Raw genomic sequence first — 11876 nt, 5'->3', positions numbered from 1 at the left:
CGGATGCTGATTATGCTGGTGACAAGGTGGATCACAAGTCTACATCAGGCACATGTCATTTTCTGGGACGATCACTTGTATGTTGGTCTTCAAAGAAGCAGAACTATGTATCTCTCTCCACTGCTAAATATGAATACATTGCTGCTGGATCTTGCTACGCCCAGCTTCTATGGATGAAGCAAACACTCAAAGACTATGGCATTCATCTGAAGCAAGTGCCACTCTACTGCGATAATGAAAGCGCCATCAAGATTTCCAACAACCCAGTTCAGCACTCGAAGACAAAGCACATTGAAATTCGTCATCACTTTCTCAGAGATCATGTAATGAAGGAAGATATTGATATCATACACGTCAACACTGAAGAGCAATTGGCAGATATCTTCACCAAGCCCTTGGATGAGAAGAGGTTTTGCAAGTTACGGTGTGAGCTAAATATCTTGGAATCCTCAAATGTCCTGTGATCAGGCACACATCCTAACACTTAAGCATGTTGATGACTGTGCAACACACGAAGTAAAGTATATCTTCAATCAATGAAGACTTACATTTCGAGTGTGAATACATTAATGTGGCACTTGACTTCAGAGCGCCACGATAATTGTGCGCCATGTCTACGTCAAATACTTCCTATACGGTGGGTAACGCCACCACCAAATTCTTTTGTTTGAAGTGTTTTACTCATGGCGTTACATTTGATATGTCTTCACATTTGGATTGTCTTCAATTTCCACTTGTATTCATGATTATCTTCACTATGTCGATTTGATTGTCTTCTGATATATACATATTAGTGTTCTGTCCTCTACAGCATTCACTTATAGTTACATCTTCCTTGTTGAATCTTTTGAACTAAGTGAATGTGATCGGACCCTAATCTCTCTATGCTTTCTATCTCAAACTCTATCTGTCCAAATCATATGCATTCTATTGAAACTGTCGAATGTCTTCTATGCGTCCTTGTCAGCAGAAGATACAGAGACAAAAGTAAGTCTGTTTTTAAATGCTCTATCCTTATTGCCTGAAATCCGGAGAAGCCAGAACGACCATCCGACGGTTCGGGCGGACGTGGGAACGTGGGACAACTCCAAGTATGTTGCATGCTTGTCACGTGTCCCTCAGATGTGAACCGCCAGGGGCACCTGCGTAATTACGCTGCGCCACATACTTCCCTATAAATACATGTCCCCTGCGGTCAAGAAAACCTTCTTCCACCTCTCCACCTCGTCAAAACCCTAGCGCCACCGCTAGCTCTCGACGATGCCGGTGACGAAGCGCTTAGCTGCCGCAACTTCACCGACGCCGTCCTCACACCGGCCGCGGTCTTCGTCCTCTCCGTCGCCGCTAGGTGTCCTCCGTCGCCAAGTTAGGGCACAGTGGATTGAACTGCTCGGTCTCCTACTCTTTCCATCTAGCAGTTCATTGTGTGGTAAATAAAACTCTCTTTTACCATCTTTTTTATCCTAAGAAATTCATCCTGTTTACCAAAAGTGGTTTCTGCCTACTCAATACTAGATCTATCATGTTTGCATCTCATATAATGCCTAGTATATTCACTTAAGCTTCATAACGAGTTAGATTCCTCACTTGTACCTATTCCTGGATTCGTACAAATCTGGAACCAACTCCAAACACATAAGTGAATGTCTTCGCACCATGAGGTCAATGTCTTCAAACAGATTTATCTTCAAAATCTTCTGAGAATGCATATGACCTCTCCCCTTCCCTCGCATCTCTAATGCTGTCACAGGTACATGTCTGTGGGAGAATCCCTTGGTTCTCATAGTCTGCATTCGTTTGTAGAATTCTTACAGCATCACATTAACTCTCCCGAAGCCAGTTCTTGTTTGACCAGCAAGCGGAAGCCTTTGAAGCCTTTGAACGTGTTGACGCCATTCAATTTGAAGTTCATGGCTACAGAGAAATCAGCAAGGAAGGGTGGCAGACAACATCGAGGGAGAACATCTAGAGATCTGCCTGATGACCTCTCAGAGCCGTACAAGATAGATCTAGAAGAGGATTACAATCAGCGCAAGACACGAATCCAATGGATTCGAAGATATTGGGCCGAACAATGGTTTAAATACAAGTTTGTGACCCAGGAGTATGCTGAGAAGAATGCCATCAAGAGTCCTTGGGGTGACATTCTCTTCCGAAATCTTCAACCCAAGACCAGAGTTGAAGCCATTGCTCAGGGTTTCTATCCCTGTATGGTCCGTGGACCACAGCCTGACAATGTTGACCCATCATCACTGCTTTGGTGTCGTGACGATAATCTCTTCAAGCGCAACTTCCAGCACGCAAAGGCATCGGCCAAGGAAAACAAGAAGTCATTGGGACTAGACTTCAACCCTGGTCCTTCTGCTCCACGGACTGACGGCACACGCGATGCTGAACCCAATATCATCGGACCTTTCTACAACCTTGATGGCCTTATCACTCACATTTCTATTCAAGGTGCCAAAGTAGATCATTCTGATGATGATGCCGACACTGATGAAGCCCCAGCTCCTGCTCCAAAGCTGCAGAAGCCAAAGAAGGCTAGAGCTTCAAAGTCAACTACTCCTCCAAAAGCTTCACATGTGAAGCCACTGGCTACTGCACCTCCTAAAGACAGTGTGCAGTCTGAAGATCTATCATGTATCTCCAAGAAGACGGAGATGAAAAAGAATACTGATCAGGCATTGACTCCTGCTGCCATTTTGCGAGACGAACACATTGACCTGTCCAGTGATGAAGATCTTGCAGATGATGCTCTTGAGCAACTAATTAAGAGCAAGGAAGAAGCAGAAATCTTCAATGATTTGCCTCTCTTTGACGTGGCAATCATCCACAGTTTCATTGATGAGTGGTTTGAAACCCCCAATCTCAGCTTTGACGATCTGCAACTTCTAATTGGCCTCAGCGTCTCTTTCACTGGCGCCATTGCTTCTGAGCTAGCTCTAGCTCAGTGCATCGTTGAACTGAAGCAAAAGATCGACTATGAGAAAGCTCAGTTCAAGAAGCACATGGCAAAGCTTAGCATGCAAGATGTCAAAAACTTCAAGGTTATGCTGCACGAGCTCAAGGAAGCCTTTCTCAAGAAACGAGAAGAAGTCAAAGGTTCTTGTGAGCGCATGAAGAGTCTGGCTGACAAGTGCATGCAAGCCTACAATGAAGCTGAGAAGCGCAAGGCTCTTAGGCGTCCTAGCATCGACCCCAGAATGGCTGCAAAGAAGAAGAAGAAGAAGCCATCGACTGACAAATCTGCACCTTCAAGGTAGGAAGAACCCCGCATTGTCTTCCCAAGCAGCATGTCCGGATCGAAGCCAAAGGTCACGTCCACTGCTTCAGACCTGAAGAAGACAAGGGTTGCCGAGGCTGAAGCCAGAAAGAGGAAAAATCCTGACGCTTCTGATGTCGCTCCCTCCAAGAAGAAGCGCAAAACCAAGAAAGATCGGGCTGCTCCCACAGAGCCCCTTGTTGTCGAGCCCATCTCGGTTGCTCATCCTAACTCTTCGCATCAAGAACAACGGGTGATAGTTCATGAGCCTGCTTCCACAGAGGCTCCTGAAGCTGAAGACTTTCCAGCAGTTGACCCCACCGCTGCTGAAGACATTGGCCACCATGACAATGTTGAAGCTGATGTAGTTCTTCCTAAGATCGAGCACAACTTGATATCATCGCATGTTCTCACGAACAGCGAACTCATCAGCATTGGTCGTCCTTTGACGCCAATTGCTCAGGATGCATCATGGGCTGATCACCCACAACAACAAGAAACCCATAGTACTCCCCAACAATAAGTCACCCCATCAGTGCAAGAAGAAGAGAATAACTTTGAGGCCCAGCCAACTCCATCTTCACAGGCGTCACCAGTGTTACGCAGGCTTCGCAAAGGACCAAGGCCCCAAGTCCCACTTTCGAGCGTTTCAGAAGGAGAAGTGCACCACCAATCTGTTACACGTCAGGTGTTCCCCGAAGCCACTCCTACTGTGAACGTCTCCGAGTCTAAAGCTAAAGTTGCTGAAGACAATCCGGCTGCATCAGCCGAATAAAAACAAGTAGAAGAACGTGTCCCTACTTCCCCCATCACTGAAGAAGTTGTTCCTGAAGTGAACGTGTCCGTGCCCGACCCTCCAGCTCCTCAAGTGGAGGTTGAGAATCCTGAGGCTGCCACCACTAACACCACTGAAGCCAATGACATGGTCATGGCTGAAGACAGTGTGGAGCCTGCACTTAACACTGTGCCAGAAGCCAATAAAGCCAATGATGCACCTGCAACAGATGTGCAGCCTGACGCCTCTGTTGATGCCACTGCTCCTGTTCCGCCACCAAGGCCACACACTATTGAGCAAGCATACAACTATGGTCAGCTCATCACCGTCAAATGGCTTCTTCTTGTTCCTCCACCAACTGTTGGTCCCCAATTTGACTATCACGTTGAGCGCAGACCTCAGGTTCAGAAGCCAATGCCAAGGCTGCCTAGGTTTCCAGGCACTGCATCTGCACCCGGATCATTCAATATCAATGGCTTCAAAGCACACAACACCTTCTTCAATATCGCCAAGAACCCCTACTCTAAGGCAAGAATATCTTCTGATCAGTTCTGGAGCTATCAGCAGCGCAGTTATTACTCATGCATCTTGTACAATCAAGGTCGCATTTTTCCCCATATGCGTCTTGACACTAAAGCCATAACTGGTCTGCCCTGTTTGGAAGAAGCGCTGGATTGCTTCAGAGAATCTGGCTTGTTGCAGTTCGTCACTGACAAGGAGCACTGGAACGAAGAATTGTTGCTCCAATTCTATGCCACTCTTCATATTCGTGGCTACAACAGGGATCTGAAGACTTGGGTCCTTGAGAGGATGACAGGCAATGTTCATCACGAAGCCAAAGCCTTTGATATCATTGAGCTCACTGGCCTGCCCACTCCAGGAGATCTTTACGAACCTGGTTGTCAGCTTCACAGTGCTGCTATGGAAAGCATTTTTCACAAGCCTGAACCCAACATGAGTCAGATGCTTAGCATGATGAAGCCTTTGCCTCCACATGATGAATATCCTAAGGAGTTCTTTGTTGAAGACCTTGAGTATCTTCCACGCACTATCTATCACATCATAAGGCGAACTCTCTGGCCCATCAAAGGACATTCTCCAGATGCAAAGCTGGAAGGTGCAATGAAGACTTTGGTCTTCCATATTCTTCACGGCAAAAGCTTCAATGCACAAGACTTCTTCATCCGCCAACTTCCTGCATCAGGATCTGATCTCTTTGGCTTGAAGTTTTATGCTCCATGGATTATGCGTCTGATCAAACTACACTCAGCTGTCACCTATCAGCCCTCTGCTCGCAATCATCGGATTTTTCTGCCTGACGTCGATATGTCAGTTGAAGCCATCTATCCAGAGCCTGCCAAGGAGCCCCTTAGTCTTCAGAATGCTGATAAGCAAAGTTTCTCACAACACATTGAAGGCGACCCAGCAGTCCCTCGTGTTAATCCTCTGGCTGGTACTACCCGTGCACCTCATCGTGCCCTCACTGAAGCCACTAAAAGCACCATTGCACAACGGCCCAAGAAGCGATCTCGTGTTCTCAATGACCGAGAGCTTCTGGTTGCCCTTCATCAGAAACAGGATAAGCATCATGACTGGCTAAAGCGCCAAATGCAAAGCCTCTTGGTGGATGTAAATAGGATTCGCAACCTTGCCACCAAGAATGCCTTTGTCGCCCATGAAACTTGTCGGCGTACATGGAAAGGGCTGACACTTATGTGTTTTGAAGATGATCTTCAAGATGATGGTTTCTCTGAACGCTTCAAGTTTGACTCAATACCTCCGAGAAGGACCTTGTTGCGGCGTACTTCGTCTCTTGAAGACTCTGAGTTCTCCTCCTCTGCTGCAATAGTGAATGCACGTGTCATCGATGATGAAGACGATGCTACTTCACCACCTTCGGCGTGAATCACCACTGCATCGAGTTCGTCTGCACTGCCAACCAACTCCGACGGCCCTGCTGCTTCACCAACTCCTCATGGGAACGAGTAGGTTCTCTATGTCTTCAAACCTTTTTGGTCCTTACTAACAAAAGGGGGAGAAGCATATGAGTTTGATAGTCTTCAAGCGGGTCCATATGGGCGGTGGTTTTATATTTTTTCTAGTGTTTACAACTCTCGTGTTTTGATACATTTGGTTCTTTGAGTTGTAACACTCAAACTCGATGGCCGTCTACTACTTATTTGCTTTTCTGTGATGCGATGATAAATTCCGCATGTGTGACGATAAATTCTGCACTTAGATCATTTTGCAAACGTCCATTTTTCAATATGCATGTCATTATCTTCGTTACATCATATCTTGCATAATGAATTGCCATCATAGGTTGAAGAGGATCTCCAAAAGTACAACCTGCCATGTGCATTTGCATTCCTAAAGCAAATTACTTATATGCACATCTTTAGGGGGAGCCCTTGCAACTTATGAAGACAATACCCTATCCTTTACAATTTCACATATTTTATTACCCGTTGAAAACTTCAACCAGTTTGTCATCAATCACCAAAAAGGGGGAGATTGTAAGTGCATCTAGTGCCACCCCTAGTTGGTTTTGGAGTATTGACGAAAAACCTGGTTGAGGGACTAATGTGTTTGTGAGAATTGCAGGATAACACAGGTAGAAGTCCCTCATTGATTCAGTTTTCCTACCAGAGGTGACCCCTGAAAATGTATGAAGACATTGAAGTCAAAGGTGGTATGTGAAGAAATTCACATTGAAGACTATGACAAGGGAGGAAATCGCGTGAAGACTATGGAGCGGGAAGACTTAGCAGTTTCATCGTTCTGTGTTTTTCTTTGTTGAGTCATAGGAACCACCGTACTGTTAAGTGGGGTCCAAGAGAACCAGTCAGAATGACTAAAGTGATGCTTAACCAAAATCCTATGTCTTCGAGTGAAGACAATGAGAGCAAATCTTATCCAGAGTTGGATAAGTCAGCTTTGCTAGTAGCCCACGTAAAGTTGCCGTGTGTGTTTGAAATCTGACCGTTGGAACATGTGTCAGTTCCTTAGTGACCAAGGGTCATTTCGGACAAATTAGGTCGGATTGCCTAGTGGCTATAAATAGCCCACCCCCTACAACCATAAACAGTTGGCTGCTCAGAGTTAGTGTATGGCTTTTGTCGATTGAGAGCAACCCACCTCGAAGCCTTTGAGAGAGAATTCCTTGCGAGGATAAAGCCCTAACCACCCAGAGCCAAAGAGTGTTAGGCATCACTGAAGTCTTCTTGTCTGTGTGATTTGAAGACTTATTACACTTGAGGATTGTGAATCCTCCAGCCGGTTAGGCGTCGCGTTCTGAGCATCCAAGAGTCATTGTGGATCCCCGGTGAACGAAGTCTGTGAAGGTTTGGGAGTCTACCTTGAAGACTTACCAGAGTGATTGGGTGAGGACTGGGTGTCCTTAGCTCAAGGGGAATAAGGTGAAGACGCAGTCTTCTAAGTTGAATCTCAGCCTCCCTAACCAGACATACAGTTGTCACAGCAACTGGAATTGGTCCAACAAATCATTGTCTTCAACGAGTCACTGGTTTCATCCTTCCCTCTCCTCTACTTACGGCTGGCCCTGGTAAAGTCATTGTATGATTGCATTATCTTTTGTCTTCACTGAGTGACTGCTTGTTCTGATTGGCTTCACACTATCTTCCTATCTGATCTAAACTGCCTAGCTGCTATTAGTCATTGTGCTTTCACTTCATTGAATATTTGACTATGGCTTGCTTAGTGTAGTCTACCTTCCGCCGCATGGTAATAGGTTTATTTCTATCGTTTATCTTCAAACTTCCATGTTTTGAAGACTTTCATAAAGATCGCCTATTCACCCCCCTCTAGTCGATCACTAGCACTTTCAAACACACGTGCCCCTCGCGCCCAAACTGACGCCACTGGAAGCACCATTGCCCAAAGGCCTCGGAAGCGATCTCGTGTTCTCAATGACTAAGTGCTTCTCGTCGCGCTACATCAGAAACGGGATAAGCATCATGACTGGCTTAAGCGTCAGATGCAAAGCCTCTTGGTGGACGTCAATCGCATTCACAATATTGCCACCAAGAATGCCTTTGTTACACATGAAACCTGTCGAAGGTCTTGGAAGAGTTTCACATTGCTTAGTGCTGAAGATGATCTGCAAGACGATGGCTTCACAGAAAGATTCAAGTTTGATTCAACTCCTCCAAGGAATGCTCACTTGCGTCGGACTCCCTCACTTGAAGACTCTGACTATTCGTCCTCAGCTGCGACGGTGAATGCCAGAGTCATCGATGACCAAGATGATGCCACTTCACCACCTCCAACTTCCTTGAAGACGTATCACATACTAGTGTACTAGCGCCAACACATTCTCCCTGGTTCAGTATTGAATGTCTTGGAGCAAACTCGCTCTTCCATGGACAAAACTATCCGATGATGGTGGAAGGCAATCCAGCTGCTATTAACACAATGTTACTACCATTTATGAGAAGCAATTGTATCTATACCTCGGACATTAATATGCTTCCCTACCATCCCAATATGGGTCCTGACATAGGCCGCTTCAGCCTGTATGTTTAGTCTTACGTTGGTCTCGAGATTGATAGTAGCTGGCCCTTCCCAGAGAATCACTTCTGGTTCAAAGCAAGCGTTTCCAATGCCGACGAGTGGTTGAGCTAAAGTTCATTTCATCGCTTTGTTATTTGTTGTGTGAGAAAAACTTTACTAGAATGTTTTTTTGAAATTGATCTATAATCCAACATGTATCCTCGTTATCGTTGTGGGTTGATGACTTGTTGTATGTAATCAATGGTACATTTGCATATGCGTCCATCAACTCACGCCTGCTAGTGGTGTCCATATGAACAATGCTAGTGATGTTAATTGCAAAAATTGGATGGTGCTAGTGATTTTTAGCTGCATATTTTGACAAATCGCAGTGTTACAAGGTTGACAAATGGCAATGTTACTAGATAAACAAATGTCAATCTTTCCAGTTTGACAAAAGGCAACATACCTGTAAGTACATCTAGTTCCACCCCTAGTTGGTTTTGGAGTATTGATGGCAAACCTGGTTGAGGGACTAATGTGTTTGTGAGAATTGCAGGATAACACGGGTAGTAGTCCCTCACTGATTCGGTTTACCTACCGGAGATGACCCCTAAAAATGTATGAAGACATTAAAGATAAAGGTTGTATGTGAAGGTATTCACATTGAAGACTATGACAAGAGAAGACATTGTGTGAAGACTATGAAGTGCGAAGACTTAGTTGTTTCGTTGTTTTGTTTTCTTCTTTGTTGAGTCATAGGAACCATCGTACTGTTAAGTGGGGTCCAAGTGAACCAGTCAGAATGACTGAAGTGATGCTTAACCAAAATCCTATGTCTTCGAGCGAAGACAATGAGAGCAAATCTTATCCGGAGCTGGATAAGTCAGCTTTGCTTGTAGCCCAAGTAAAGTTGTCGTGTGTGTTTGAAATCTGACCGTTGGAACATGTGTCAGTTCCTTAGTGACCCAGGGTCATTTCGGACAAATTAGGTTGGGTTGCCTAGTGGCTATAAATAGCCCACCCCCTACACCATAAATTGGTTGGCTGCTCAGAGTTAGTGCACGGCTTTTGTCGTTTGAGAGAAACCCACCTCGAAGCCTTTGAGAGAGAAATCCTTGCGAGGACAAAGCCCTAAACACCCAGAGCCAAAGAGTGTTAGGCATCACTTAAGTCTTCTTGTCTGTGTGATCTGAAGACTTATTACACTTGAGGACTGTGAATCCTCCAGCCGGTTAGGCGTCACGTTTTGAGCATCCAAGAGTCATTGTGGATCGCCGGTGAACGAAGTCTGTGAAGGTTTGGAAGTCTACCTTGAAGACTTACCAAAGTAATTGGGCGGGGACTGGGTGTCCTTAGCTCAAGGGGAATAAGGTGAAGACGCAGTCTTTTGAGTTAAATCTCAGCCTCCCTAACGAGACGTACAGTTGTCACAGCAACTGGAACTGGTCCAACAAGTCATTGTCTTCTACAAGTCCCTGGTTCTATCCTCTCCCTCTCTTTACTTACAGTTTGTCTTTGTGAAGTCATTGCCTGCCTGCATTACCTGTTTGACTTCACTGTGTGAACACTGTCACTGTTTGGATTCATACTATCTTTCGTCCTGATCTTTACTACCTAGTTGCTATTAGTCTTTGTGCTTTCACTTCATTGAATACTTGACTATGGCTTGCCTAGTGTAGTCTACCTTCCGCTGCATATCATAGGTTCATTTCTATCGTTTGTCTTCGAAACTCTCATGTTTTGAAGACTTTCATAAAAATCACATATTCAACCCCCCCCCCTCTAGTCGATAACTAGCACTTTCAATACCCAAAATGACAGATATGCAAATATTACCCAATTGTTTGTACTTGGTTGCACACGGGTCATGCAAAACAATCATTTGCGTTGAAGGGATGCAGAAATCCTGCTCGGCACATTTTCCCTTGGCTTCCTGGGGAAGCTGTCGGTTTGCATACGGGTGTTCTAACTAAAATGTTTCGATTAGTGTTTTATATTTAAAAACCATTGACGTTTTTTTCAAAAGAAAATCATTTGATAAGTCTATACATTAAGAGAGAAAAACGCAAGTTCATTCAAACCATATCTTTCATTCAATCACACTACGAATTTATATTCATATGATCAAGAATTCGAGATACAGTATTAAACCCCAAGAAAACTATCTCCAGCGGCGGTGGAGGCGGCGTGTCGCGCTGTCGTTGTCGTTGTCGTCCTACGGGACGCCGTTGTTGAAGTCTTCAAGGCAGCAAAAAATGTTCTTCACTTGTAAATCAAACATCATGTCATCATGCGATCGACGGGTAGGGCGCGGGAGGACGGCAACTGGCGCCGCTGAGAGGTAGCGGTCGACGGTAGTGTCCCATGCCGCTGAGGGGTTGCATGCACGGGCACGGGCGCAGCGGGTGTAGCCAAACGCACGGGGACCTATGCCGCAGTGGGTGGAGGGGAGCGCAAGGGCAGGGGCACGAGCGTAGTGGGTGCAGCCAAACGCACGGGGGACGGCGCCATGATGGGTGGACAGGCGCGCACGGGCACGGGCGCTGGCGCTGGCATGTACACGAGCTTGCGCGGGTCCGCAGAGACCTCGCTGACTCCCGCGGCTTCCAGCTCTGTGATAGTGCTCGGTGACCAGCCCGTCAATGCTACGGGGACGGTCACTGGCGCGGGCGCGGGCGCGGGGACGGGAGCTGGGACGGGGGCGGGGGCAGCAACCACCGCGGCCAGCTCATTCTGAGCCATGTCCATGAGGCCCCATTCCTCCTTATTTTCTATCTCCTCCGGCTCAGAGTCGACTTCACCAAACTTGAAGACTAGTGGCAGATGATCATTCTGCGCCATGGCGTTGGTGAAGGTGAAAGTGCGTTATATCGACTAAAGGGGGGTGAATAGGCGATTTTTATGAAAGTCTTCAAAATGTGGAAGTTATGAAGACAAACGATAGAAATAAACCTATTACCCTGCAGCGGAAGGTAGACTACACTAGGCAAGCCATAGTCAAGTATTCAATAGAGTGAAAGCACAATGACTAATAGCAGCAATGTAGTAAGGATCAGGTAGGAAGATATTGTGAAGCCACACAGAACACGCAGTCACTCAGTGAAGACAAAAGATAGTGCGAACATACAATGACTTCACAAGGAGTAACAGTAAGTAAAGGGAAGGGAAGATGAAACCAGTGACTCGCTGAAGACAATGATTTGTTGGACCAGTTCCAGTTGCTGTGACAACTGTACGTCTGGTTAGGGCGGCTAGGTATTTAAACCTTAGGGCACACAGTCCCGGACACCCAGTCCGGAACACGCAGCTCAGGACACCCAGTCC

The sequence above is a fragment of the Triticum aestivum genome, chromosome 4A, assembly GCF_018294505.1.
Source record: "Triticum aestivum cultivar Chinese Spring chromosome 4A, IWGSC CS RefSeq v2.1, whole genome shotgun sequence".
In the NCBI taxonomy this organism is placed as follows: domain Eukaryota; kingdom Viridiplantae; phylum Streptophyta; class Magnoliopsida; order Poales; family Poaceae; genus Triticum; species Triticum aestivum.
This window is presented reverse-complemented; position numbering follows the sequence as displayed.